This window comes from Schistocerca gregaria, chromosome 11 (genome assembly GCF_023897955.1).
Source record: "Schistocerca gregaria isolate iqSchGreg1 chromosome 11, iqSchGreg1.2, whole genome shotgun sequence".
Lineage (NCBI taxonomy): Eukaryota > Metazoa > Arthropoda > Insecta > Orthoptera > Acrididae > Schistocerca > Schistocerca gregaria.
The window spans coordinates 38,620,667-38,647,494 of record NC_064930.1 but is presented as its reverse complement, the minus strand read 5'-3'; positions in this window follow the sequence as shown (position 1 = coordinate 38,647,494).

The window sequence follows — 26,828 nt, the reverse complement described above, 5'->3', positions numbered from 1 at the left end:
GGGGCTCATATTCTACAGAGAGAGCGTCACACTGCGACACTTTTGCTAATGTGAAGGGGGTTTAAGTAGTTCTAAGTTCTAGGGGACTGATGACCTCAGATGTTAAGTCCCATAGTGCTTACAGACATTTGAACCATTTTTTGAACATTATAATCCATCCACTGCTACCATACTGTGTTTATGCTGCAGCAAGCTTGCAGTCAAATTTTATTACTCACTTATGCCCTACATACACTTTTTGCCGATACATTACACACCTTAAATTTGCATGGTGAAACCTGAACCATAAATCTTACCACCAGTCACACATTCACACACAACACAAATGGAGGCCATACACAAACACATAAAATAGACAGGTACAGTATGTATACTCCCGTACAGGGGAGACGTGTTAATTGAGAGTCGCTTGCCGAGTGGCGGCACATAATTGCGATGCTGCAGTTTCTGTGTTGTTCAGAAATACGAAGCGGTGTCTCTGCGGACATGCATGCGTGCATATATCCGTGCATGTCCGAAAGAACTTTGCACTGTACTTGTGAAGACCACAGATAGAGTGTAAGTAGGCTGTTTAGGTTTTTATGTTGGCAACGCCACGTAGCACTCTGTATGAAAATCACTCTCTATGCTGTGTGCAGTCTGTGGCGGGTTGGACTCATTGTTGGAATATTCACATTAGTAGTCTTGTGCAATTAGATGTGAACAGCGCGTAGCGTTGCGCAGTTGGAGGTGAGCCGCCAGCTGTGGTGGATGCGGAGAGAGAGATGCCAGAGTTTTGAGAGGTTGCTATAAGCAGACGATCTGGACGTGTGTCCGCCAGAAAAAGGAAATTTGTGAAGCTGGATGCCATGAATTGATATATATCTGAGCTGCTCGGGGGAACAAAATGGTAAGCGCCAAGATCACAGTTTCGAGATACAGCGCATCTAAAGTTTCAATTGATCTGCAAATCTGAATAATTTTTTTTGTAGTGACCTTTTATTCTGTAGTGATTCTAACATATATCTTCTACTATACAGACATAAATGATACTCAGAACTGACTAAAACAAATGAAATATACAAAAATTGTTACATAACCATACACCATTAACAACACATAATGATAGAACATTAAATTTTACGAAAAAGTTTATTTAAATAACCGCTACCAGTTTGTGACTGGTAGCGGTTATTTAAATAACCTTTTTCATAATTTTTGATACAGTCACGGTCGAAATATAGTCATAATGGCTTTAAATTGATTAAATTTTACAGTAAGTCTTCAACACTTTATTGAAACTGCAAAATCATTCATCACTCTCACTACTAATGTCTTTTTCATCCAAAACTGTTGGCTTTAGTGACAGGAAAAATCCATTGTGGACAGGAGATATGTAATGTAGGAGTGACAGGACGTCAGCAACTTCCTTCTTTTCAGTAAGCCTCGGTCCATTGTATTTAAGTCGAAACGTAGGAACTGGTCCTTGCCTTCCACGTTTCCTGAAGTTTATTTCATCCCAAAATGTCTCGCTCATGAATAAAGATTATGGATATTCGGAGGTCACCTTCCACCTACATACTTTCCTTAGGTTGACATCTCGACCATCGACTTTCTTCTTTCTGAAGACAAACGCTTCTTTAGAGTGTCGTATTTGATAGAAATGCTCTCTTTTCATATTATATACAAGCAATGGATTCTCCTTACCCGACTTCTTGATCTCGCACCACTGATCTGGATTGTACACATCTTGTACTTGTCGGCGAACGTAATTTTCAGTTGTACTTCAGGAACATAATGGTATGTACATGCACTTACCATTATGTTCGTGAAACGTACTACAGACAGTATATTTACAAAATAACATACCTCTGAGTCGTCTGAATCGTTAGGAATGTATTCTGGATCCCTCTCGATGATATTAATATCATTGGAGGTATATTCCTTGTCTTCTGCCATGTTCACTGTAGCCATAATCTCGGAGATGTTTTTAGTTGCCGCCATTCTCTCTGTCACTTACCATTATGTTTCCGCAACAAATGGTTCAAATGGCTCTGAGCACTATGGGACTCAACTGCTGTGGTCATTAGTCCCCTAGAACTTACAACTACTTAAACCTAACGACATCACACACATCCATACCCGAGGCAGGATTCGAACCTGCGACCGTAGCAGTCTCACGGTTCCGGACTACGCGCCTAGAACCGCGAGACCGCCGCGGCCGGCTTTCCGCAACAGATGGACAGTGCCGCTTACCATTAAGCTCCTCCCTGACATCTGTTGAGTGAATTTGGAACTACTAGTAAGTTTAATGCATTGTGCATCCCACAGGTGGTGTCATTAGCCACCTACCGCAAAATACACGACGATGGCGCTTACCATTGTGTTCCCCCGAGCAGCTCGTATACATGTTTGTTCTCTATCAGAATCTTTCATTTGCTAACTATGCCTATCTGTAGTTAGTGCCTTCAGTAGTTAGAATCTTTTATTTAGCTGGCAGTATTGACGCTCACTGTATTGCAGTAGTTCGAGTAACCAAGATTTTTTTGTGGTAAGTGATTCATGAAAGGTATAGGTTATTGTTAGTCAGGGCCATTCTTTTGTAGGGATTATTGAAAGTCAGATTGCGTTGCGCTAAAAAATATTGTGTGTCAGTTTAGTGATGATCAGAATAAGTAAAGAGAGAAATGTCTCAGTAGGTTCAGTTTTACTCAGCTGCCTTTGTATCAGTTAACGTAGACGTTTACTAGTACAGTCATTCATAATTTTTCTAAGGGACGTTACAAGAGTAGTATGGTACTGACCGAAGAAAAACTCTCGTCCGAAGCAAAACGTTTGACCAATATTTTAGTCATACTCTTTGTATAGTTGTTCGTAATCTACAAGGCCAGAAATAATGAACAATGTGTTGCAAATTGCCCTGCGAATCAGGATTAAACCTATGGATGCTAATATCAGTAAATAATGTTTTCAATTGTGGCTATTGACGTGAAGAATACCCGATACCTGCAACCATTCAGTGTTTAGCTTCTTAGTTTTTTCTGTACTACCACACACTTCATTCCATTACCTGATTATGGTTCCTTGATACTTGAGGACATATGCTGTCAGTCGATTCCTTCCATAATGTTCATCACTTAAAATCTGTAAGTCTTCATTATGCACTCGATTTACTCATCTTATTTTCAGCATTATTCTGTATAGGCTGTAAGTTGGCGCTTCAACTTTCGCCATATGAAATATTTCAGAAGATTTCTATCAGAATGAAGAATGTCGTCAGATAATGGTGTTTGCAGCACTACAGAGGATGTAGACAGAGTGAATTTCAGGAAAAGTTATTAGCATGTTGTAGTTTGGTAGTCGCTCTATGCTGTATGATTGGTTTGAAAACCCAGAATTCTTTTCTTATCGACTGAATGACTACGATACAATTGTTTGCTTTGTTCTCAGTAGTCACTCAGCCTTCACAAACCGGAAAGAAAAGCTAATAGGTACAGTCGTGCTCAAAAGTATTCGAACGACCTGAATTGCATTTCGCCTGACTCGCATGCTACCCAGTTTTTCTCAACCAGCAGCTCGGAATAACAGCCTTGAACTTACAGTGATCTCACAAATAGTTCTGTGTCTCACTGGGCGTCAAAAACGTCACATATCGTTAGTGTAGACAACGAATGAAAATACATTAAAAATCGAAATTATTGTCCACCAGCAGATAAGTGTTCTCATGGTAGAGCCTGATAATACATAATGAAAGCTTTAGTGCCGGGCCAGGATTCGAACCCATTCACGCGCAATATGTGGATATGTTAAGAAATCTGCAGTTTTGAACAAACAACAAATTGTAGTCGAGCTGTATTGTCACGAAGGGATCAAATTCCGCGTTAAGGGCGGTCTGAGTTGCATTCTTAGTTCAGAACCAATTTTAGCGACGTATAGAAGCTCAATAAAAGGTGTCATAAGTTTGTTGTGACCAAACATATGCCTCAGGCATGGATGTGTGTGATGTCCTTAGGGTAGTTAGGTTTAAGTAGTTCTAAGTTCTAGGGGACAGATGACCTTAAACTTAAGTCTTATAGAACCATTTCATTTGACCCTACATAGCGTTTGTTTCGTCACATGAAATAAATAACTAGCATAAGAAAGGTTACTGGTGATAGAGTTCTACGAGTCGTGACTCCTGACTTTATTGTGGTTCAACCTAGCGTCTACGTGGTAGAAAAGAAATATCATGATTAACATGAATTTCAGACCACAATGCTATTATACCTTCTTCACTTGGCGTAGACAGAAGTGTAAGATGCAGAAATTTAATTAGAAAGTGTGGTCTGCATGACCTGTGTTTGAATCCATATGCAGAACGACACGGTTCGTCGTGTCATTTGAAGTTCACACATACTCTCAACTAGCTGCTCGTGATTAACTTAAATTTTTAATGTAATTTTGTGTTAAATAATAAGTACGGTATGTTACTTTGAAGAGGAAATCATGGATACGACGAACTTAATACGTGCGTTACTTATCTGACGTAATAATGAGAGTGGTAACATTTCAGGTACGTCATTTACTGTAATAAATGTGAGCTTACAAGCCTTAAGGACAGTATTATCTGTGATAAGCTTCCCTGATATATGCAGTACCTTGGTATTACTTTACATCTTGAGTTATTGCGATACAGAGCAGTGCTTTCTAGTGGTGAATTGTGGGAACCATTTTCAATACTCAAACGACTGTATCGAGGAGCGATTAGAGGACCTGCTAGACAGCTGCGTTATGTGGGTTGCATGCGAATCAGGTGAAATGCAATTCAGGTCGTTCGAATACTTTTGAGCACGACTGTACATTTATTTTCCTTATTCGATAAAAACACTTCCGTTATAGATACAGTTTAATCACAGTAAAGTCCTTTTCACGGGCTTGTAATTCATGAGCGTGACGTGAGCGACACAAATTTCATCAGTTAGTGCGATTTCCTTGGGACAGCCGTAGAGCACACACATTGTCTTGTCTTCGTGGTTCTCACCCCGCAAGCTTTCATCACTATCGTATTTTATCATGGGAAAGGCTTGGACATTCTTCATGGCGTGGGAAGAACTTGACTTCATACACATCCAGGCAAAGCTGAATCTTGTTTCCTGTTTGAGAATAAATTGCTTACCTACAAGAGTTGAGTTCACACGAACATCTCGTGTCCGGAAGTCTTGTTTCCTCGTAAGTTTATTAGCGGTTACATTTCATATGGTCATTAATGTGCACTGAACACAAGTGCAGTGACACTTAGATTTTGCTGCTGGCGCGCAAGTTTTCCAACCATACGATGTGGATCGCACATGTGAGATAATTTAAGATGATGTACGAACGTACGATCCATGCTTTGGATCACGCTCTTTATACTGTTGCTATTTTTAAGATTTAATCTTTGTTATTATTTTAAATTTTACGATTTATTTAATGATTGGCAGTTTATTTCACAAATAAGATCCTGAGCAGCCTACGTGTCAGTCTGTTCAGCAGTGGGATTACCCAATTTCATTATGCTGCAGCTGCATAAGTCAACTTAGGTTATTCCCCGAGATGAATCCCCTGGGGAATTCACCGTATTGTGTGCTTCTCATTGTGTGCAGTGGGCTCATATGTAAGTGAAATCGATTACAGTCCACTTAACGGTTCAGGTGAGGACAGTGAGCGATTTATAAGGTGTTAAGTAGTGTAAAATGATGTCAGTGGAAACAGAAGACAATGATAGTGGTCGTGGTACTCAAAAGAAATCTACAGCGGCCGTGTTTAAATCTAAGACTGGAAAACAAAGATACAGAAAAGTATGGGAAAGTAATCGTGAGTGTAAAAGTTGGCTGTACGTTGATGATTCGAACTCAGAAGGGTCTAGATGCACAATCTGGAACGTAACTATTGTGACTGAATTGGAATATGTTAAAATACACTTTAAAATTGAAAATAAAATAAAATGAAAGTGGCTCCATATAAAAGGCAAACAGTTTTGATAGATTTGTGAAATCAGATACAAAAGATGCGTTTTGATTCTAAGCACAACAGTTTTCAAAACGGACGTGAAGAACCTATGCCAGTCTATCGTGGTCCACCTCAACCAGTTTCCAAGAGATAATTTTGTATAATAGCTGCACACAGAGGAGATATAGAGCTCGGTACCTCTAAGAAGCCTATTGCTCTCAGTGGCGTATAACGCTGCACATCTATAGTGGGCCAAACAGCACAGAAATGGTCCACCGATGGGGGAGGGGGGGTGGCGATGGGAGGAGGCGCGGATAGTGTGGTCCGACGGGTCTCTATCTCGCCTCATTTGAAGTGATGTGAGGTGTCAAGACCACTGACAGTCCAGTGAGCTATTTAACCCGCCCTGTGTTGAGCGCACTGTTCAGGTTGCACACGCTTCTGTGACGTTATCATGATGTTTATTGTAGCTTGATTTGGGCCCACTGATTGAGCTTACCGTGAATATAAATCAGGGCGTTTATTTCAACTTTATTGGAGAAGAGATTATTTTCTTCATACTACCCATTCATGACGAGTGTGCTATGGACAGCTACATCGTCCTGGACGATATTAGTCGTGTTCTCAGGTTTGTACACAAACATTCCAGTCTTTAGGAATCTTTATGCACACTAAGCAACCATATCATAACCCTACAGATCGTGTCAGGACCATTTGGAATACCAGATGAAACGTAATGATCAATGTCGCCGCAATTTCGAAGCTCTGTGGGATCTGTCTATTAACGAGTGGCTACAGCTGGGTGTGGCACATCTGACAATGATTCTTTATCAGTGGTCAATCGTGATTGAACCGTAGTTGTGTGTTTGATCCGACTGTGAAGAAGTCTTTGCACTGTTCACGCCAGGTGACACTTTAGTACAGCAAGCACAACACTCACGTTACTTCAAGCTGGAAGCACAGTAGTGTTACATCACTGGTTTCATAGTTTACAGCATTTGTAGATCCCGAAACAGCTTTAGACAATATTGACTGCAACAAGGTGTATTAAATTATATACAATTTCTACAGACACCCAAAAAAATATTGTACTAACTGTTCATTAATCAGTATGTAGATGAACAGGAAGAGAAGTTTTGTGAGGAAATGAGAGTTCTGGGGCGAGAAGTAAAACACTTAAGCATCTACATCTACATCCTTACTCCGCAAACCACCTGACGGTGTGTGGCGGAGGGTACCCTGAGTACCTCTATCGGTTCTCCTTTCTATTCCAGTCTCGTATTGTTCGTGGAATGAAGGATTGTCGGTATGCTTCTGTGTGGGCTCTAATCTCTCTGATTTCATCTTCATGGTCTCTTCCCGAGGTAGACGTAGGAGGGAGCAATATACTGCTTTAGTCTTCGGTGAAGGTATGTTCTCGAAACTTTAACAAAAACCCGTACCGAGCTACTGAGCGTCTTCCACTGGAGTTTATCTATCATCTCCGTAACGCTTTCGGGATTACTAAATTATCCTGTAACGAAGCGTGCTGATCTCCGTTGGATTTTCTCTATCTCTTCTATCAACTCTATCTGGTACGGATCCCACGCTGCTGAGAAGTATTCAAGCAGTGGGCGAACAAGTGTACTGTAAGCATTCTACATGTTACTAATTCCCCCAGTGACGCCGAAACCAATGGGACAATAATTGAAAGGAATGGATAATATATTGAAAATCGGTTGTAAATAATTTTGTATCAACATGAAAGAAGGATAATGGAAGGTAATGAAATTAAATCAGGCGTTACTGAAGGAATTAATTCAGGAAATTATGTAGGGATGAGTTTTGCTCTATGGGCAAGAGAATAACTGACGATGGACGGAACAAAGGGCTATAAAATAAAAAAAGCAATAGCTAGAAATGAGATTCTGAAAAAGACATAAGTGTTTCTCAGAAAGAGAGATACACTAACATTGAATGTAAATAGAAATTTTGAAATTTTTTCTGAAGCTATTTGTCTTATTTGGAACATCACTTCAGGCAAGAAGGGAACAGAAGCTTTTAAGAAGTGGCGCTACAGAATACTGCTGAACACTTAATGCGTAGATCCAGTGGCTAATGTAGAGGTCCTGCATCGACATAGGAAAAATAGAAAATTACGAGGTATCTTGTCCAGCAGAAGGGTTGGTTTGAGAGGTGGCTAATGGCTCTGAACACTATGCGACCTAACTTCCAAGGTCATCAGTCGCCTAGAATTTAGAACTAATTGAACCTAACTAACCTAAGGACATCACACACATCCATGCCTGAGGCATGATTCGAACCTGCGACCGTAGAGGTCGCTCGACTGCAGACTGCAGCGCCTAGAACCGCACGGCCACTCCGGCCGGCTTTGAGAGGTGACTTCGAGGAATCGTAGACTTTCTAATGAGTAAATTACTGGAAGATAGAACTGTAGCCAGGGACCAACGCTAGATTACCGTAGGAAGGTTGCAATGCATATCGTGGCAATGGCTGCACAGCGATGAAGAGGACGTACCAGCGAGGAAAGTTCCACCAGACCAGTCCTTGCACCACCAACAGGTGCTAACCACGATAAAGGGTGTAGGGATACAACACATGACTTCTCTGTAACTGACTTTAAAGTGCCTGGCAGCGGGTGCATCGAACCACCTCCAGCCTATTTCTGTACAGTTCCACTCTCTAACATCGTGCGGGAAAAATGACACTTGCATCTTCCTATACTTCCTCCAATTCTGTTGGAAAACAACCAGCGGCAGAAAACCGAGGACGACACAAACGGGTCTGGTTCTGGTGTAGCTTGACAGTGCTGGAGGGACCAGAAATGACAAATAAGGCGCAGCCGAGCCGGCGAAGAATGCGCCCATGCTCCTGGCGCTGCCTGCCAGAGAAAACTCGATAGGACACCAAATCGTGCGGCGCCAAGCCAGAACGAGGCGAAGCAGCGGGAGCGTGCAGCGGCGGTAGCTATAGCTGCAGGAGCGACCGATGGGCGCGGTTGTGTAGCAATTCTGCTGGGGAATGGGCGCCGTGCGGCTGAGAGTGACAGGAAGCAAGGAACGTCCAGAGTACGCGCTCACAAGAGTGTTTGGCGCGCAACTTGATCATCTGCGACTTAAACGTACGCACGAAGTGTTCAGCCTCACCGTTCAACTGAGGGTGAAACGGGGCTGAGGTCAGATGGCGAATGTCATTAGCAACACAGACCGCTTCAAACTCTGAGGACATGAATTGGGGGCCATTGTCAGAGACAACAACTTCCGGTAGGGCCTCAATGCAAGAAATAGACTTTAAAACGCGAATAGTACTGGCAGATGTAGTAGAAGACATAGGGAAAAAAAAGGGAAGTTGCTGTACGCATCAATAACTATCAACCAGCGGGTGTCCCAGAAAGGGCCGGGAAAACAATATGACGCGCTGCCAAGGCGCAGTAGGAGTCGGCCACGCAAAAAAGCGCTGGCGGGGAGCAGATTGATGCTCCGTGCAAGATCGACAGTTAGCAAGCAAATTCTCAATTTGTTTATCAATGCCGGCCAAAGTGCAGTGACGACGCGCTAACTGCTTCGCCCTTACTATACCCCCCAATGACCAGCGTGCAGTAAGCGGAGGATGTCCGATCATTGTCAGTTCGTAATAAAGCAACACCGGAGTGTACAGACAAGTTGTGACATTGCACAAAGTAACGCCATAGAAGAGGTTCTCGAATCTCTGTAGCACATGGTGGCCATTGAGTACGAATATATTGCAAAAGAATCTGCAAAGAAACATCGGCGGCTGTCGCAGCAGCAATGCGATGAAAATCCACCGGAAAACCATCAGCTAATTCCTTGTGTTCCTAACCAATAAACATGCAGGAGAGTTCGGAAGAATCAAACACTTCGTCAGGACCAATAGGCAGAGACAAATCATCAGCACTGCCATGCTGGGCCGTAGGCAGAAACAAAATTTCGTAGTTGTAGCTAGACAAAAACAAAAACCAACGTTGCAAGTTTTGTGCAGTACGGGCCGGAACTGGCTTTGACGGGTGAAACAACTACGTCAGAGGCTTATGGTCGGGGACCAAATAGAACTTTCGACCGTACAAAAAAATCAGGAAACTTTGTCACTCTATATACAATAGCTAAAGCTTCTTTCTCGATTTGACAATAGTATCGCTGGGCAGAATTCAGCAACTTAGAAGCAAAAGCGATGGGACGATCGACAGAATTAATGCAGTGTGAGAGAACCGCACCAATGCCATGAGAAGATGCATAGACAGCCAAAACAACTGGTTTGGAGGGGTCAAAGGAATCAAACAGCGATCATTCAACGAAGCAGATTTGAGCTTGTAGAAAGCAGCGTCACATTCAGAAGACGAAACAAAAGGAACGTTCTTACGCTGAAGACAATGCAAAGGCGCTGCAATCTGCGCTGCATTTGGTATAAACTGAATATAATATGATATTTTTCCCAAAACAGACTGATGTTCGTCCAAGTTCCTGGGTGCTGACAAGTCTCTAATCACACTGAGATGTAACGGCGAGGGGTGGATACCCTGTCCGTTAATCATATGTCCTAAGCACTGAATCTCATTTAGAAAAAATTTGCACTTGTCTCTGTTACGCTTTAGTCCTGCCTGCAAAAGTACAGTAAATAAGGCACGCAAATTCTGCAAATGTTGGTCAGGGGTGTGACCTGATACAACTATATCGTCCAGATAATTGCAACAACCAGGGACAGTGGCACACAACTGCTGCAAGTAAGACGGAAAAATAGCAGGAGCCGAAGCACAACTGAACGGAAGTCGGCGAAACTTGAACAATCCAAGGTGGGTGTTGATCACAAAATAGCGCTGCTACTGTTCGTCGAGCGGAATCTGAAAGTATGCGTCCCGCAAGTCAATTGAATTTTCCCGCACCAAGTTTATCAAAAAACGTCTTCAGGACGCGGTAAGGGAAATGTAGCTACTACCACTGTCTGGGGATGTACTGTAGACTTAAAGTCAGGACAAATACGGAGACGACCATTTCGTTTCTTCACACACGCTATAGGCGAAGCCCATGGCGAAGCAGAAACGGGTTTCATGACACCACTGTCTTGCAAATGCGTAAGTTTAGCAGCTTCGGCGTCGCACAGGGCGTGCGGCACCGCGCGCGCGCGCCGGAAAATAGGCAAGGCATTGTCTTTAACTACAACATGCGCTGCAAAATCTGAGGCACAACCAAGGCCATAAGAAAAGAGTTCAGCAAAATCATCGCATAGTACGGCAACACTGTCTGCATCGTCACTAGCGTCGATGGAATGTACACTGTCCTGAATTGCGAGACCAAAAAGTTCAAATGCGTCCACGCCAAAAATGTTCGTAGCAACACTAGAGCGGAGCTCATGGAAAGACACTGTGGAACATGTTTTTTACTCGCGCATCATGTCATTTCTGGAAACCCAGAATCTACCCTGTAGGAATCAACATGGATTCAGGAAACAGCGATCGTGTAGACCCAACTCGATTTATTTGCTCATGAGTCCCAGAAAATATTAGACACAGGCTCCCAGATAGGTGTCATTTTCCTTGACTTCCGGAAGGCGTTCAATACAGCTCCGCACTGTCGCCTGATAAACAAAGGAAGAGCCTACGGAATATCAGACCAGCTGTGTGGCTGGATTGAAGAGTTTTTAGCAAACAGAACACAGCATGTTGTTCTCAATGGAGAGGCGTCTACAGACGATAAAGTAACCTCTGGCGTACCACAGGGGAGTGTTATGGGACCAATGCTTTTCACAATATATATAAATGACCTAGTAGATAGTGTCGGAAGTTCCATGCGGCTTTCCGCGGATGATGCTGTAGTATACAGATAAGTTGCAGCATTAGGAAATTGCAGCGAAATGCAGGAAGATCTGCAGCAGATAGGCACTTGGTACAGGGAGTGGCAATTGTCCCTTAACATAGACAAATGTAATGTATTGCGAATACATAGAAAGAGGGATCCTTCATTGTATGATTATATGATAGCGGAACAAACACTGGTAGCAGATACTTCTGTAAAATATCTCGCAGTATGCGTGCGGAACGATTTTAAGTGGAACGATCATATAAAATTAATTGTTGGTAAAGCGGGTGCCAGGTTGAGATACATTGGGAGAGTCCTTAGGAAATGTAGTCCATCAACAAAGGAGGTGGCTTACAAAACACTCGTTCGACCTATACTTGGGTATTGCTCATCAGTGTGGGATTCGTACCAGGTCGGGTTGACAGAGGAGGTAGAGAAGATCCAAAGAAGAGCGGCACGTTTCGTCACAGGGTTATTTGGTAAGCGTGATAGCGTTACGGAGATGTTTAGCAAACTCAAGTGGCAGACTCTTAAAGAGAGGCGCTCTGCATCGCGGTGTAGCTTGCTCGCCAGGTTTCGAGAGGGTGCGTTTCTGGATGAGGTATCGAATATACTGCTTCCCCCTACTTATACCTCCCGAGGAGATCACGAATGTAAAATTAGAGAGATTCGAGCGCGCACAGAGGCTTTCCGGCAGTCGTTCTTCTCGCGAACCATACGCGGCTGGAACACGAAAGGGAGGTAATGACAGTGGCACGTAAAGTGCCCTCCGCCACACACCGTTGGGTGGCTTGCGGAGTATAAATGTAGATGTATATGTACAGGTCATTGCACCATACGTGGTGCACAAACGCTGAGCACTGAGTTTTTCTGTCCAGTAAATGCAGTCAGCGTAGAATGCGAACGACGAAGCGGGGGCGAACCAAGCAAGTCATACGTAGATTTGTTCAGTAAGGAAACTGACGCACCAGTGTCGAGCTGCAAGAGAACAGAACGTCCACACATGTTCAAAGTAACAAAAAGTTTCCTCGCATCGCGCTGAATGCGAGAGGAAGTGTCTTGCAAAAGTTGATTCACACGACGAGCTGTCGAAGCACATGAAAGAGAAGGCTTTGAATAAATGACACTAACGCCCGTAGGCTGATGTGAGTCATGATCACGGCGGTTGCCGTTGCGGTGGCGCCGACGTGGGTCACGCGAACGGGAGACAGGCTGTGACTTAGATTTTCTCTTACTGCACAGTGCTTGTACGTGTCCCTTCTTATTACAAAAATAACACGCTTGACGGGGTGGGCAACAGTCCCGTGGGTGGGCAGGAAAGCAGATCGGAGAAGATTTCAGTTTCTTAGAGGGTGCCTGGCTTGAAACGTTTTTACTTGCTCGCGAGCGGCGCGGTGCGGCAGGGCACGTGTTCTGCCGCGCTAACAGTACACACACCAGGGGTCACGTGGAACGCGGAAGTAGCCATGTCTGAAGTATCTTGTCTGTCTAGCAAGTGCACTACTTCCTGCAAAGACGGGTTTTTAAATCTGAGGATTTGTTCGCAGGTGCGGTGATCCGCTACGTTCTGTGCTATAGCGTCTCTAATCATTACAACCGCATATGAGCGTCCACACGAGCAATTAAAGTCACAATCAGAAGTTAGTCCATGAAGGTCAGCTAATCAAGATTTATTCGACTGAGAATTTGTAGCGTACAGCTGCCACCACATAGACCCTGTCACGGAAGTGGGAGTTCAAAGTATCAGTCACTTCGTCGTAAGTTTTAGGGTCTGGGCGGGTGGTATGAAACAGTTTCACGAGTACACGCTACAACGCAACACCAGCGTCGGCAATGAAAAAGGCAGGCCGCTCTGTAGCTGGTATATTGTAGGCTGCGAAGTGTGCCTCGAGCTGAGCGATGTATTTTTGCTAGCGTTCCACGTCAGGATTTAAGACACGAAATGGCGGTGCCGTTGGTAGAGGTGGCGGCGTCGGAGGCGCCGAAGTAGCTGCAGTTTGTAGCGAGACCAGTCCACTTATGGCAGCAAGCGGGTGCATCATTTGCTGAGCCTGAAACCGGACAAGATGGAACAGCGAAGCCCGTTCCTGTGGCGAAGCCGCAGTTTACACAAATGAAAGTCTTATAGCAATTGGGAGAAGCAGTCATCCACCTACACGATCACACGGGGAAATCACAAAAAAGCTAAAGCAGTACCAAGTAAACCAGGTAATGATAGGAAAGGAAAAAAAAATTAAACCCTGATCGTCACCAGCTTTTGTATCCCGCGTGGATCCGCTCCTGCGAACTGAAGGGTAGGCCGAATGGAGAAAGCGAGTACGAGCAAGAGGGACAAGCACTTCGGTACTGCGATTAAAATATTATGTGTTTACTATAGGCAAAAACAAGTTAATAAATGATTACATAACTTTGCGTACATTCCGTCATCAGTAGTACAAGGTCTCAATAGCAAGTCAGCACACACTGTAGTTTAAGCTATGTTCCAGGCCGTCTCCTCTCGATGAAATGGACAGAATCAGGGGCGGAGCTCGTAGATCTGTCCCACTCCGGCGAGAGTGCGCTATCGTCGGTGTACGTCGTCAGTGTCTGTCGTAGTGCCAAGTTTAGAACTTGTATGTACTCCGTGGCATCGTTGCTACCGATACCACACCATTCACAGTTAAGGCATTTGATTGTTTTCTTCCTTGTGAGCCAACACTGGTGCAGGCATTTACTAGAAATGCAGGTGGTGAGATTCGGTAGGGAATTCGTTGTGGAACTCTTGGACAAACAGGGTTTTCAAGTAGTTGTTTATTCCAGTCAGGACTAACTAATACACTGGGGGCTAGTTCTAGGGTTAGAAAAAGTGGGAATAACACTGTTACAACAGAAACCAGTGCAGAAATCCCAGGAGTGGATGCTAACGACAGTAGCAAAAACTACCAGCATTTTAAGGTAACGAATTAGTTGCAAAACAAAACACACTGAATGTGACACTGTTCAGTGAGGCACTCCAAGTGAGAGAGCAGACTTACGTGCAGCTGGCCCGACGCTGGAACCGACGGGCGAGGATTCGGCGCCCAGTTCGTCTGGTTGAGAACTGAGAACTTCACCAAAATGCGGAATGTAAGGGTTTTAAAAAGTCAAATGGGGGCACTGGTTTTCCCACTTAAAACCAGCCAGCCAATCCCACAGGTCTCTTGCATGCGCCTGCCAATCACGGTTTAGTTAGGTACACTCTACTGTTCCTAAGGCGAGGATGTTAATGCAGTAGCACTAACCAAGTCCGTATTTGGTATCAACATTGTTCAGCTGAAACCTAAACGTAACTGCTCTGCCAAGTAAGGCTTACAAAATTATTGTTATACGTCATTTAGCCCCGCCCCTCGGGCTCCCTTGAGTAGGGACTGCTAGGTCAACAGTTTCTTTATCTTTCTTTTTTTTTGCGTTGTCGCTCTCTTTCTAACCCTTGTGAGCGCACTGACGTTGCTTTTCTCAGGGCTGGTATCAATCTGGCTTTATTCGCTAATGCGTGCCTGTTGGTCACAAAGTTCTACGGTGAAAACCTACCACAGCTTCTAGACGACATATGGAGTTACATGTTAATTCCTTGAAGAGTAACTAGCGCCCTGGGACCGCGTCTGGAGGCGTCTGCATTTTCACAAGGCTCTCCCCTTACCGTTTACCTCATGTAACGATATCTCTACTGGTTTCGTCTGCCATCAGCATCATCTCTGCTTCCGCGCCTTGGAGCGCCTGTCCTCCTTTCTCACAGCTTCAAGATAACGCTACAGTAGAAGGAATAATCAATATATTTCACCTCTCCTTGTGGAAGAAATTTGTTGACAATCAAGTACCAACAAATTAGTAAACTCGCTTCTGTTGTGCTTAAAATATGTTACCTCTGGAAATGATATTAATTATATTCATTTTTTGCTAAACACTTCAGTCTATGAACAGTCCTTTAGTGTCTTCTCACAAAATAAAACACTTTTCACTGCACACATAGATCACCACTATGAAATGGTTCCCTTTTGTCCAATATACTTTACATGAAAACATCGTTGTCACATGTTGTTTTACAAAATGTTCACTTTACAAATACATCACATGTACATATACATCCAAAATTTAATACATTTACTTACTTAATTGCTATTCTTGGTTAATTGTTTTTCTTTATTCCGTAACTTCTTTTTTCATCACAGATACACAAAAAGACAGATGTTGAGTGTTACATTTGATATATGCAATGTCAAAATAGTACACATTTTTACATTATTCAGTTTACATAGAGTGACATGAATTACAATATTGGTTTCTTACGTACTAAGGGGAGTTTTCTGCAGTGTCTTACTTTTTATCTTTGATCCCTACGTTGATCTGGCATCGGTAGCAGGATATTTCCTTCACTGCGTGCTGAAGTAGCAGAGTCCTCATTTCGCTCGTCACTACCTCGACCGTTGTTCCTGAGGGGTCGTCTACTCCGGATGCGTGTCATTTCTGACCCTTCGCACATATTTACTATTGTTGTTCACACACATTTCGGCCACAACAATTACGTCCAACGCCTTTCCACACGTATTTGAAACAATTTCGGAAACATTTGTAATTTTGGTACAAACAATGTATAAACAAAATAGTCAGTATTACAACTCCTAGGGAAGACCAGAACGAATAATGATACCAAGAGATTTCCGAGAACTGCGCTGTTCCTGGATTTCTATCTCTTCCTCTATTTTAGCTATTTTATGACCAGCCACCATGAGGTCGTCTAAATGCTGTACTACATGATATAACGGCATGTCTAGCTTTAGTTCCGATGTGTTTCTTTGTTCTTTGTTAATTATACAACAATCAATCTGCATGTTTAGAGCGGGTACTATATCCTCATTAGTCACATTAGTTATTATGATTTGTTCAGACTGTATGAACACTTGTATTTCGTTTCCCTTGCACCCGCCATAAAAGGTCAATTTCCCCTTACCTTTTACTTCGACATCTGTGGGCTTGTTATCTTGACACAAAACTGTCAACTCTCCCTCTTTCGGGGCAACGAACAACCATTGATCCTGACTCAAGGGAGTCCACATACTATCACTCACTTTCACAAACGTTTGAATGCAATCGCTAGGAATTTCTCTTATGGATTGCAACATTCTAGCTTCACACGTTTCATGATCGTGCGTGTACATTAAAACAAACTTTTGTTTACAAATTTTTCTAACACTATCTATTTCCTTACACAAGAGTTGTTCGCTATTCAGTTTGACATAGTGCCGCTTAGATTCGTCAATTAACAAATGATCTTTCTCCGGCTGTATTTACATGAATAAATTCTGATTTCCATCAACTTTTGAAGATAAAGGTAACATTCTGTATAAATTGAACAACTCATTTTCCACTAAGCTTAGTATATTGCCTGACAAGAATGCACCAACATCAATTATGCGCTGTTCTGTCAGCACAATTGGGAATTTCTTATCTTTAATGTCATCCCGAAGTAATTGCAAGTAGTTAACTATTTGAACTGAATTAATTATATGAGTTTCCCGTATTCCTTTTTGTGCGTTTACAACTGCACCAGTTAACAACACATATTCTCATTCTAATTCCATAAATATTGATACCAATTGTATCAGTTGTTCATTAATAGTAGTAAGAACACCTAAGTGTTGTATTTTTTGATCTGTGCTATTAGCATATTCATTCATGTAACTATGAAGTTTCCCCATCTTCTTGACAATAGTTTCTTCGTTACATGCAAAGCTAGATACTGTGTGACTGAGACTTGTCAAAGTGGCTTTGACTACGGTAACTTGCTCTTTTGTTAGGTTAAGCAACTGCCTCTGTTCGATTTCAATTAAACCAATCTCTGATTAGAAAAACGAGGCATCCTATTCGTCTAAGGTTCCAAACAGAATTTTACTGAGTTCTCTCACAAAATTCAAGACACATCTTTTTCTTTGCGTGTCTCATGTCTTGTTAATTGTCCATCTAGCCCTTGTGCAGTTCGTATCTTTCGAACATGCCATTCTAAAGCCTGTTCCATTGCTGTGCATTCCCGATCACCAATTCCCAGACGGGTTAATTTCTGTTTACAATAACTTATAGATAAATGTGCAAATATCTCTGTTTCATCAGCTTTAGCTTGGAGTTCTCCTAAATGAATATAACTCCCACGTCCCACTGTAGATCTGTACCTTGCCATTGCTGTCATAATACAAGCCTGGAGACGAAAGAAACTTTTCCACACTAAAATCTTGGTAATGTCCTAGGGTGTACACGGCGGCGATACAGCTCACTGGGTAAAACACTCCCGTCAGTTTCTTCATCCGTAATTACAAGAAATTTTTGTAGAATTCCTTTAATCTGTTAGCATGTACTGTTAAAAGTTTGTTTCTTCTTAAACACATAACAACATTCGGTCCTTTTGTCCTTACTACAGTGAAGGGACCATGCCATTGAGTGTGTAGCCTGCCACTTCTACCTCTTCTGACACTTTCATCGTACAACAGAACCTGATCACCTGTTTTGAAGTCTTTTGGGTTCTTCATTCTATCATAGTGAGCCTTATTTTTCTGTTTACACTGTTTGTTATTATCCCTTGCGGACTGGTGTATTCGCCTCATTTTCTCTTTTAATTCAAGAACACAATCATCATCATTATATGTAACACCTGTGCATCTCTTTGCAATGTTCCACGTAGGTTGCATTCTCCACCGAAAAACAACACATGGGGTGTATAATTGGTTGCACTGTGGGGTGTGGTATTGAACACTAAGACAGCCATTCGTCCCAGTCAGTTTGATGTCTGTTGATATAGTTTTTGAGGAATTCTGTTATGGTGCGGTGCGACCCTTCCAATGCGCCGTTCGACTGAGCAAGGTAACAAGAAGTTTGTACTCTGTCAGTTCTTAACATTTTGCATACTCTCTTTAGCGTGTCACTAAAGAAGTTACTGCCGTTATCACTATTACCGAAGGCATTCCAGACTGCAAAATTATTTTTTCCACGAAGATGCGAGCCACAGTGTCTGCGTCCTGTTTTTCTATGGCTTCGGCCAGAATGAACTTCGTTAGCGCGCCTTGAAATGTCTGTATATACCTGTTTTTTTTTTGGTTACCGTTAATGGGCCGACAATGCCAATATCACATCGATAAAATACGCCTTGGGGCGTCGTTGTTATTACCAAAGGCATTTTTGTCTTATTTATTTCTGACATTTTCTAATATAGTCTTCAATGTTCTTTTTCACAGTGGGCCACGTTCGCTAGATTCGTATACGAGTGTAGGTTCTCACTATGCCTTGATGACCGCCTATGGGTGTGTCATGGAATTCTCGCAAAATTTTCGTCTTTTCTTCATCTGTTATTTCCAGACGCACCGATGTTTCCTCGCTTTTGGTTATACCTTCCACCGTAACTGGCTCCGCTGGTGCACGGTCTCCTTGTGTGTCTGGGACCTGCTCTATGGCTGCCTCTTGGGGCGTGCCCTGACCTAGGCTACTGTCTCCGTCCGGGTGGTTATCAGACGCCCTGAACTCTCTCACTCTCGAGAGCGCGTCAGCAACCAGATTATTTTTCCCCTTTCTATACACAATTTCGTAATCGTATTCTTCTACTTTCAGTCTCATCTTCACTAAACGTGAGGACGGATCGCTAATATTTCCGATCCACTGTACTGGCTTCTGATCAGTACATATGGTGATCTTACGTCCAGACACATACGGTCTGAAAGGTTTGACAGACCAAAAAACGGCTAATAATTCCTGTTCGGTTGTATTATGAGTTTGCTCTGCGTTGTTTAGGGCTCTGGATCCAGAAGCCATGGGGGAGTCTTTGCCCATTTCTCCTAGTAATACAACAGACGCTGTCGCAAATGAACTATCGTCAGTTTTAATGATAAAAGTTTTTGAAAAACCTGGATACTGTAATATCGGGGTGTTAAGTAGCTTCTCTGTTAGCATTTGGAATGCATTTTCTTGCCCTGCGCCCCTAATACTTAACACCTTTTTTAATACTTGATGGAGTGGTTTTGCCACTTTGCTGAAATCACTCAATAAAAGCCGATAATACACTATTAATCCAATAAATGATTTCAATTATTTTGTTATTTGTGGCTGCGGAAACTCCACCACTGCTTTTAACTTGTCTGGATCCAGTTTTAAACCATCTGCAGTCAAAACATGCCCAAAATATGCGCCTTCCTTCCTTAAGAATTCGCATTTATCAACCTGCAACTTAAAATTATGTTGTCTTAGTCGCTCAAAGGCTTCACCTAATCGCGAATTGTGCTCGTCCAGAGACGGACCAAAATCTACTATGTCATCTAAATAAATAAACATCTGGTCACCTTACAACACCGTTAATATGGCGTTAATCAGTTTTTGGAACGTGGAAGGTGCTCAACGAAATCCCATGGACATCCTTTATACATATAATGAGCATATGGTGTACTAAAAGCTGTAAGTTCTCTTTCTTCTTCTTCTAATAACATCTGATAATATCCTTTTACCAAATCAAGAGTTGAAAAATATTTTGCTTTGCCTAAGCCGTCCAGAATTTGATAGATAAACTCCAGTGGAAGACTCTGCAGGAGAGACGCTCAGTAGCTCAGTACGGGCTTTTGTTAAAGTTTCGAGAACATACCTTCATCGAAGAGTCAAGCAGTATATTGCTCCCTCCTACATATATCTAGCGAAGAGACCATGAGGATAAAATCAGAGAGATTAGAGCCCACACAGAATCATACCAACAATCCTTCTTTCCACGAACAATACGAGACTGGAATAGAAGGAAGAACCAATAGAGGTACTCAGGGTACCCTAAGCCACAGACCGTCAGGTGGCTTGCGGAGTAAAGATATAGATGTAGATACGCAGAAGTACGAAGACTGTGTTGACAGTGCTGTCATTTAGCCTCCTGAAGTCAGCAACTACTCGCCATTTCTTTTTACCTGATGCATCCATCTTTGATGGAGTCATAATTAAAGGAAAGTTGGAAGGACTGGTGAAAGTGACGATTATAACGTCCTCTAACATTTCACTTATCTCTTGGTGCAAGGCTTCTTTCTGCCCTTCCAGGATTCGGTATGGCCGGAAACAACTAATTCGCCCCTGTGCCTCAGGAATCAATTGTATCCTATGTTGAAGTGTCTCTGTATCTATCAACTTGTCTCCTGGCAGATGGAAAATATCATTATACGCAGACCACACCTCTATTATAGACTGCCTTTCAACATCGTTTGCCGGCCAGAGTGGCCGAGCGGTTCTAGGCGCTAAAACCTGGAACCGTGCGACCCATATGGTCGCAGGTCAGAATACTGCCTCGGGCGTGGATGTGTGTGATGTCTTTAGATTAGTTAGGTTTATCTAGTTCTAAGTTCTAGGGGATTGATGACCTCAGCAGTTAAGTCCCATAGTCCTCAGAGCCATTTGAACCTTTTCAAAACGATTTAAATGATCCAATCGTAAATTTTCTTTCAGTGAACTTATTCTCGTCTTTTTCTTGCTCGAGACTTCTATGTTATGCACAGTCAGCTGCGGATTAGTGCATAACTGTGGAACTCCCTCCATTTTAATCCGAGACATCTGGTACACTTCTTCTTGCAATTCTTGCTTTTCCACAGTGCCTTCCTCTAGGCTAGTATCTGCGACATCTATCCTCAAAATCCTCTCCTCTTGAGGACCTAACTCTATTTTTGCCACTTGGTCCTCCTAGGCTCGGTAGCTACTTTTTCCTGTCGGCGATTTGTCTGTCTACCGCTATCCTGTATACTGCATTCTCTCTCCACAGTTTCGTATTACACCGGCGACCCCTTAAGCCCTGGCTCTCTCTGCAGGTTCGTATTCCATCGGCGACCCCTTAAGACCTGGCTCTCTCTGCAGTTTGGTATTCCATCAGAGGCCCCTTAAGCCCTGGCTCTCTCTGCAGCTACGTATTCCATCGGCGACCCCTTAAGCCCTGGCTCTCTCTGCAGTTTCATATTCCATCGGCGGCCCTTAAGACCTGGCTCTCTCTGCAGTTTCATATTCCATCAGAGGCCACTTAAGCCCTGGCTCTCTCTGCAGTTTCATACTCCATCGGCGGCCCCTTAAGCCCTGGCTCTCTCTACAGTTTCATATTCCATCGGCGGCCCATTAAGACCTGGCTCTCTCTGCAGTTTAGTATTCCATCAGAGGCCCCTTAAGCCCTGGCACTCTCTGAAGTTTCATATTCCATCGGCGGCCCCTAAAGACCTGGCTCTCTCTGCAGTTTGGTATTCCATCAGAGGCCCCTTAAGCCCTGGCTCTCTCTGCAGTTTGGTATTCCATCAGAGGCCCCTTACGCCCTGGCTCTCTCTGCAGTTACGTATTCCATCGGCGACCCCTTAAGCCCTGGCTCTCTCTGCAGTTTCGTATTCCATCGGGGGCCCTTAAGACCTGGCTCTCCCTGCAGTTTCATATTCCATCAGAGGCCCCTTAAGCCCTGGCTCTCTCTGCAGTTACGTATTCCATCGGCGATCCCTTAAGCCCTGGCTCTCTCTGCAGTTTCATATTCCATCGGCGGCCCCTTAAGCCCTGGCACTCTCTGCAGTTTCATATTCCATCGGCGGCCCCTAAAGACCTGGCTCTCTCTGCAGTTTGGTATTCCATCAGAGGCCCCTTAAGCCATGGCTCTCTCTGCAGTTACGTATTCCATCGGCGACCCCTTAAGCCCTGGCTCTCTCTCCAGTTTCATATTGCATCGGCGACCCCTTAAGCCCTGGCTCTCTCTGCAGTTTCATATTCCATCGGCGGCCCCTTAAGACCTGGCTCTCTCTGCAGTTTGGTATCCCATCAGAGGCCCCTTAAGCCTTGGCTCTCTCCGCAGTTTCATATTCCATCGGCGGCCCCTTAAGACCTGGCTCTCTCTGCAGTTTCATATTCCATCAGAGGCCCCTTAAGCCCTGGCTCTCTCTGTAGTTACGTATTCCATCGGCGACCCCTTAAGCCCTGGCTCTCTCTGCAGTTTCATATTCCATAGGCGGCCCCTTAAGACCTGGCTCTCTCTGCAGTTTGGTATTCCATCAGAGGCCCCTTAAGCCCTGGCTCTCTCTGCAGTTACATATTCCATCGGCGACCCCTTAAGCCTTGGCTCTCTCCGCAGTTTCATATTCCATCGGCGGCCCCTTAAGACCAGGCTCTCTCTGCAGTTTCATATTCCATCGGCGGCCCCTTAAGACCTGGGTCTCTCTGCAGTTTCATATTCCATCAGAGGCACCTTAAGACCTGGCTCTCTCTGCAGTTACGTATTCCATCAGCGACCCCTTAAGCCCTGGCTCTCTCTGCAGTTTCATATTCCATAGGCGGCCCCTTAAGACCTGGCTCTCTGTGCAGTTTGGTATTCCATCAGAGGCCCCTTAAGCCCTGTCTCTCTCTGCAGTTACGTATTCCATCGGCGACCCCTTAAGCCCTGGCTCTCTCTGCAGTTACGTATTCCATCGGCGACCCCTTAAGCCCTGGCTCTCTCTGCAGTTTCATATTCCATCGGCGGCCCCTTAAGACCTGGCTCTCTCTGCAGTTTGGTATTCCATCAGAGGCCCCTTAAGACCTGTCTCTCTCTGCAGTTACGTATTCCATCGGCGACCCCTTAAGCCCTGGCTCTCTCTGCAGTTTCATATTCCATCGGCGCCCCCTTAAGACCTGGCTCTTTCTGCAGTTTGGTATTCCATCAGAGGCCCCTTAAGCCCTGGCTCTCTCTGCAGTTACGTATTCCATCGTGGACCCCTTAAGCCCTGGCCCTCTCTGCAGTTTCGTATTCCATCGGCGGCCCCTTAAGCCCTGGCTCTCTCGGCAGTTTCATATTCCATCGGCGGCCCCTTAAGACCTGGCTCTCTCTGCAGTTTCATATTCCATCAGAGGCCCCTTAAGACCTGGCTCTCTCTGCAGTTACGTATTCCATCGGCGACCCCTTAAGCCCTGGCTCTCTCTGCAGTTTCATATTCCATCGGCGGCCCCTTAAGACCTGGCTCTCTCTGCAGTTTGGTATTCCATCAGAGGCCCCTTAAGCCCTGTCTCTCTCTGCAGTCACGTATTCCATCGGCGACCCCTTAAGCCCTGGCTCTCTCTGCAGTTACGTATTCCATCGGCGACCCCTTAAGCCCTGGCTCTCTCTGTAGTTTCATATTCCATCGGCGGCCCTTAAGACCTGGCTCTCTCTGCAGTTTGGTATTCCATCAGAGGCCCCTTAAGCCCTGGCTCTCTCTGAAGTTACGTATTCCATCGTGGACCCCTTAAGCCCTGGCTCTCTCAGCAGTTTCATATTCCATCGGCGACCCCTTAAGCCTTGGCTATCTCTGCAGTTTCGTATTCCATCAGAGGCCCCTTAAGACCTGGCTCTCTCTGCAGTTTCGTATTCCATCGGCGGCCACTTAAGCCCTGGCTCTCTCTGCAGTTACGTATTCCATCGACGGCCCCTTAAGCCCTGGCTCTCTCTGCAGTTTCGTATTCCATCGGCGGCCCCTTAAGACCTGGCTCTCTCTGCAGTTTCGTATTCCATCGGCGGCCCCTTAAGCCCTGGCTCTCGGCAGTTTCATATTCCATCGGCGGCCCCTTAAGCCCTGGCTCTCTCTGCACTTTGGTATTCCATCAGAGGCCCCTTAAGACATGGCTCTTTCTGCAGTTTGGTATTCCATCAGAGGCTCCTTAAGCCCTGGCTCTCTCTGCAGTTACGTATTCCATCGTGGACCCCTTAAGCCCTGGCTCTCTCTGCAGTTTCATATTCCATCGGCGCCCCCTTAAGACCTGGCTCTTTCTACAGTTTGGTATTCCAGCAGAGGCCCCTTAAGCCCTGGCTCTCTCTGCAGTTACGTATTCCATCGTGGACCCCTTAAGCCCTGGCTCTCTCTGCAGTTTCATATTCCATCGGCGACCCCTTAAGCCTTGGCTCTCTCTGCAGTTTCGTATTCCATCAGAGGCCCCTTAAGACCTGGCTCTCTCTGCAGTTTCGTATTCCATCGGCGGCCACTTAAGCCCTGGCTCTCTCTGCAGTTTCATATTCCATCGGCGGCTCCTTAAGCCCTGGCTCTCTCTGCAGTTTCGTATTCCATCGGCGGCCCCTTAAGACCTGGCTCTCTCTGCAGTTTCGTATTCCATCGGCGGCCCCTTAAGCCCTGGCTCTCGGCAGTTTCATATTCCATCGGCGGCCCCTTAAGCCCTGGCTCTCTCTGCACTTTGGTATTCCATCAGAGGCCCCTTAAGACCTGGCTCTTTCTGCAGTTTGGTATTCCATCAGAGGCTCCTTAAGCCCTGGCTCTCTCTGCAGTTACGTATTCCATCGTGGACCCCTTAAGCCCTGGCTCTCTCTGCAGTTTCATATTCCATCGGCGACCCCTTAAGCCTTCTCTCTCTCTGCAGTTTCGTATTCCATCAGAGGCTCCTTAAGACCTGGCTCTCTCTGCAGTTTCGTATTCCATCGGCGGCGCCTTAAGACCTGGCTCTCTCTGCAGTTTCATATTCCATCGGCGGCCCCTTAAGACCTGGCTCTCTCTGCAGTTTCATATTCCATCGGCGGCCCCTTAAGACCTGGCTCTCTCTGCAGTTACGTATTCCATCGGCGGCCCCTTAAGCCCTGGCTCTCTCTGCAGTTTCATATTCCATCGGCGGTCCCTTAAGACCTGGCTCTCTCTGCACTTTGGTATTCCATCAGAGGCCCCTTAAGACCTGGCTCTTGTGTAGGTGGGCTTCGTGTCTCCACCCCCTTACACAGTTTAATAGATTTGCCCTTAATCAAACGCCATACTTTCTAAGGAAGTCTCTTCCAATTGAGCCAGCATAGGCAATATCCAATTCGCCTCCTACCAGATGAAATTTATGTTTCATTTTTAACTCGCGATCTATTTCAAGATCTACGACTGTTGTCCCATACGTGTTAATGGCGGGGTTCGTAATACCTTTAATCTTTATACTTACTTCAGATATATACCCGACCTGGCCTTGCAGATACTTCATATTAAATAAACTTATCTTAGCTCCATTATCCCGAAACAATATTAACAGACTTCCTGTACTCTGGGGGCACTTCAATTGCACAAACTCATTTTTACTCTCACAGTCGACTTTAAATACCTTCCCTAGTTGAGCATAAGGCGGCCGACTTCCTGCTTCTTACTTTTCACAGGTGACCTTGAGTTCTCAGTATATTCTCTGGCCATGTGTCCTGGCCTATGACAAGCAAAACACGCAACTGACTTCGCTTTCTTGCAGGGACCTCGATGTCCCAATAAATTGCAACTTTCACATGTAACTGTTTTTGACATCTCTGATTCTCGACACATTTGCGCCGATTCGACTTTGCGAATCCGTTTCTCAAGTGGGCAGTCTCGCTTTACATGGTCTAATTTCCCACTAGTCTTGCACCTGATATTACTCCTGCAATCCTTTGAGGTATGTCCTACCCAACCATAGGTAAAACACTTGAGAGCAGCTTTCCCCATTTCGCCCTGCAGACTTCTGTCATTAAATCGTTTTTCCTTGTTACACAGAACTGCTGACTCTTCTGTCGTAGCGAGCTCGACCGCTTCAGTCAGAGTAATGTTTTCGCCCCTTGCACGCACAACTCTCTGCGCCACACGTCACGCCAGTTCTGACGCTAGCTTGGCACCGTGTACAGCTTCACGAAATTGAGGTTGAAGCGAATCTGCTTTACAAGCCCAGACTGCAATTTATTCTCCCTTGGATTGCCTACTCGAAAACATGGAACATGCATAAAAATCTAACGTGCTCTTGGATGCGTCAATTTCTAACAAAATGGCTCTTACTTCCGCCCATGTGGAAGATAGTTCAAGTACGAGAAATTTCCTTCGTACAGGACCCTGGATTCTTGTTTTGACAAATTTTAAAAGGATAGGATGATATACTTCAAGTACGAGTTCAAAGGTTATGTCCACATTATTTATAAATTCATTTAAGGTTGACTTAGTGTGCCCGGTCCGGGTGGTCGAGCGGTTCTAGGCGCTACAGTCTAGAACCGCGCGACCTCTACAGTCGCAGATGCGAGTCCTGCCTCAGACATGGATGTGTGTGATGTCCTTAGGTCAGTTAGGTTTAAGTAGTTCTAAGTTCTAGGGGACT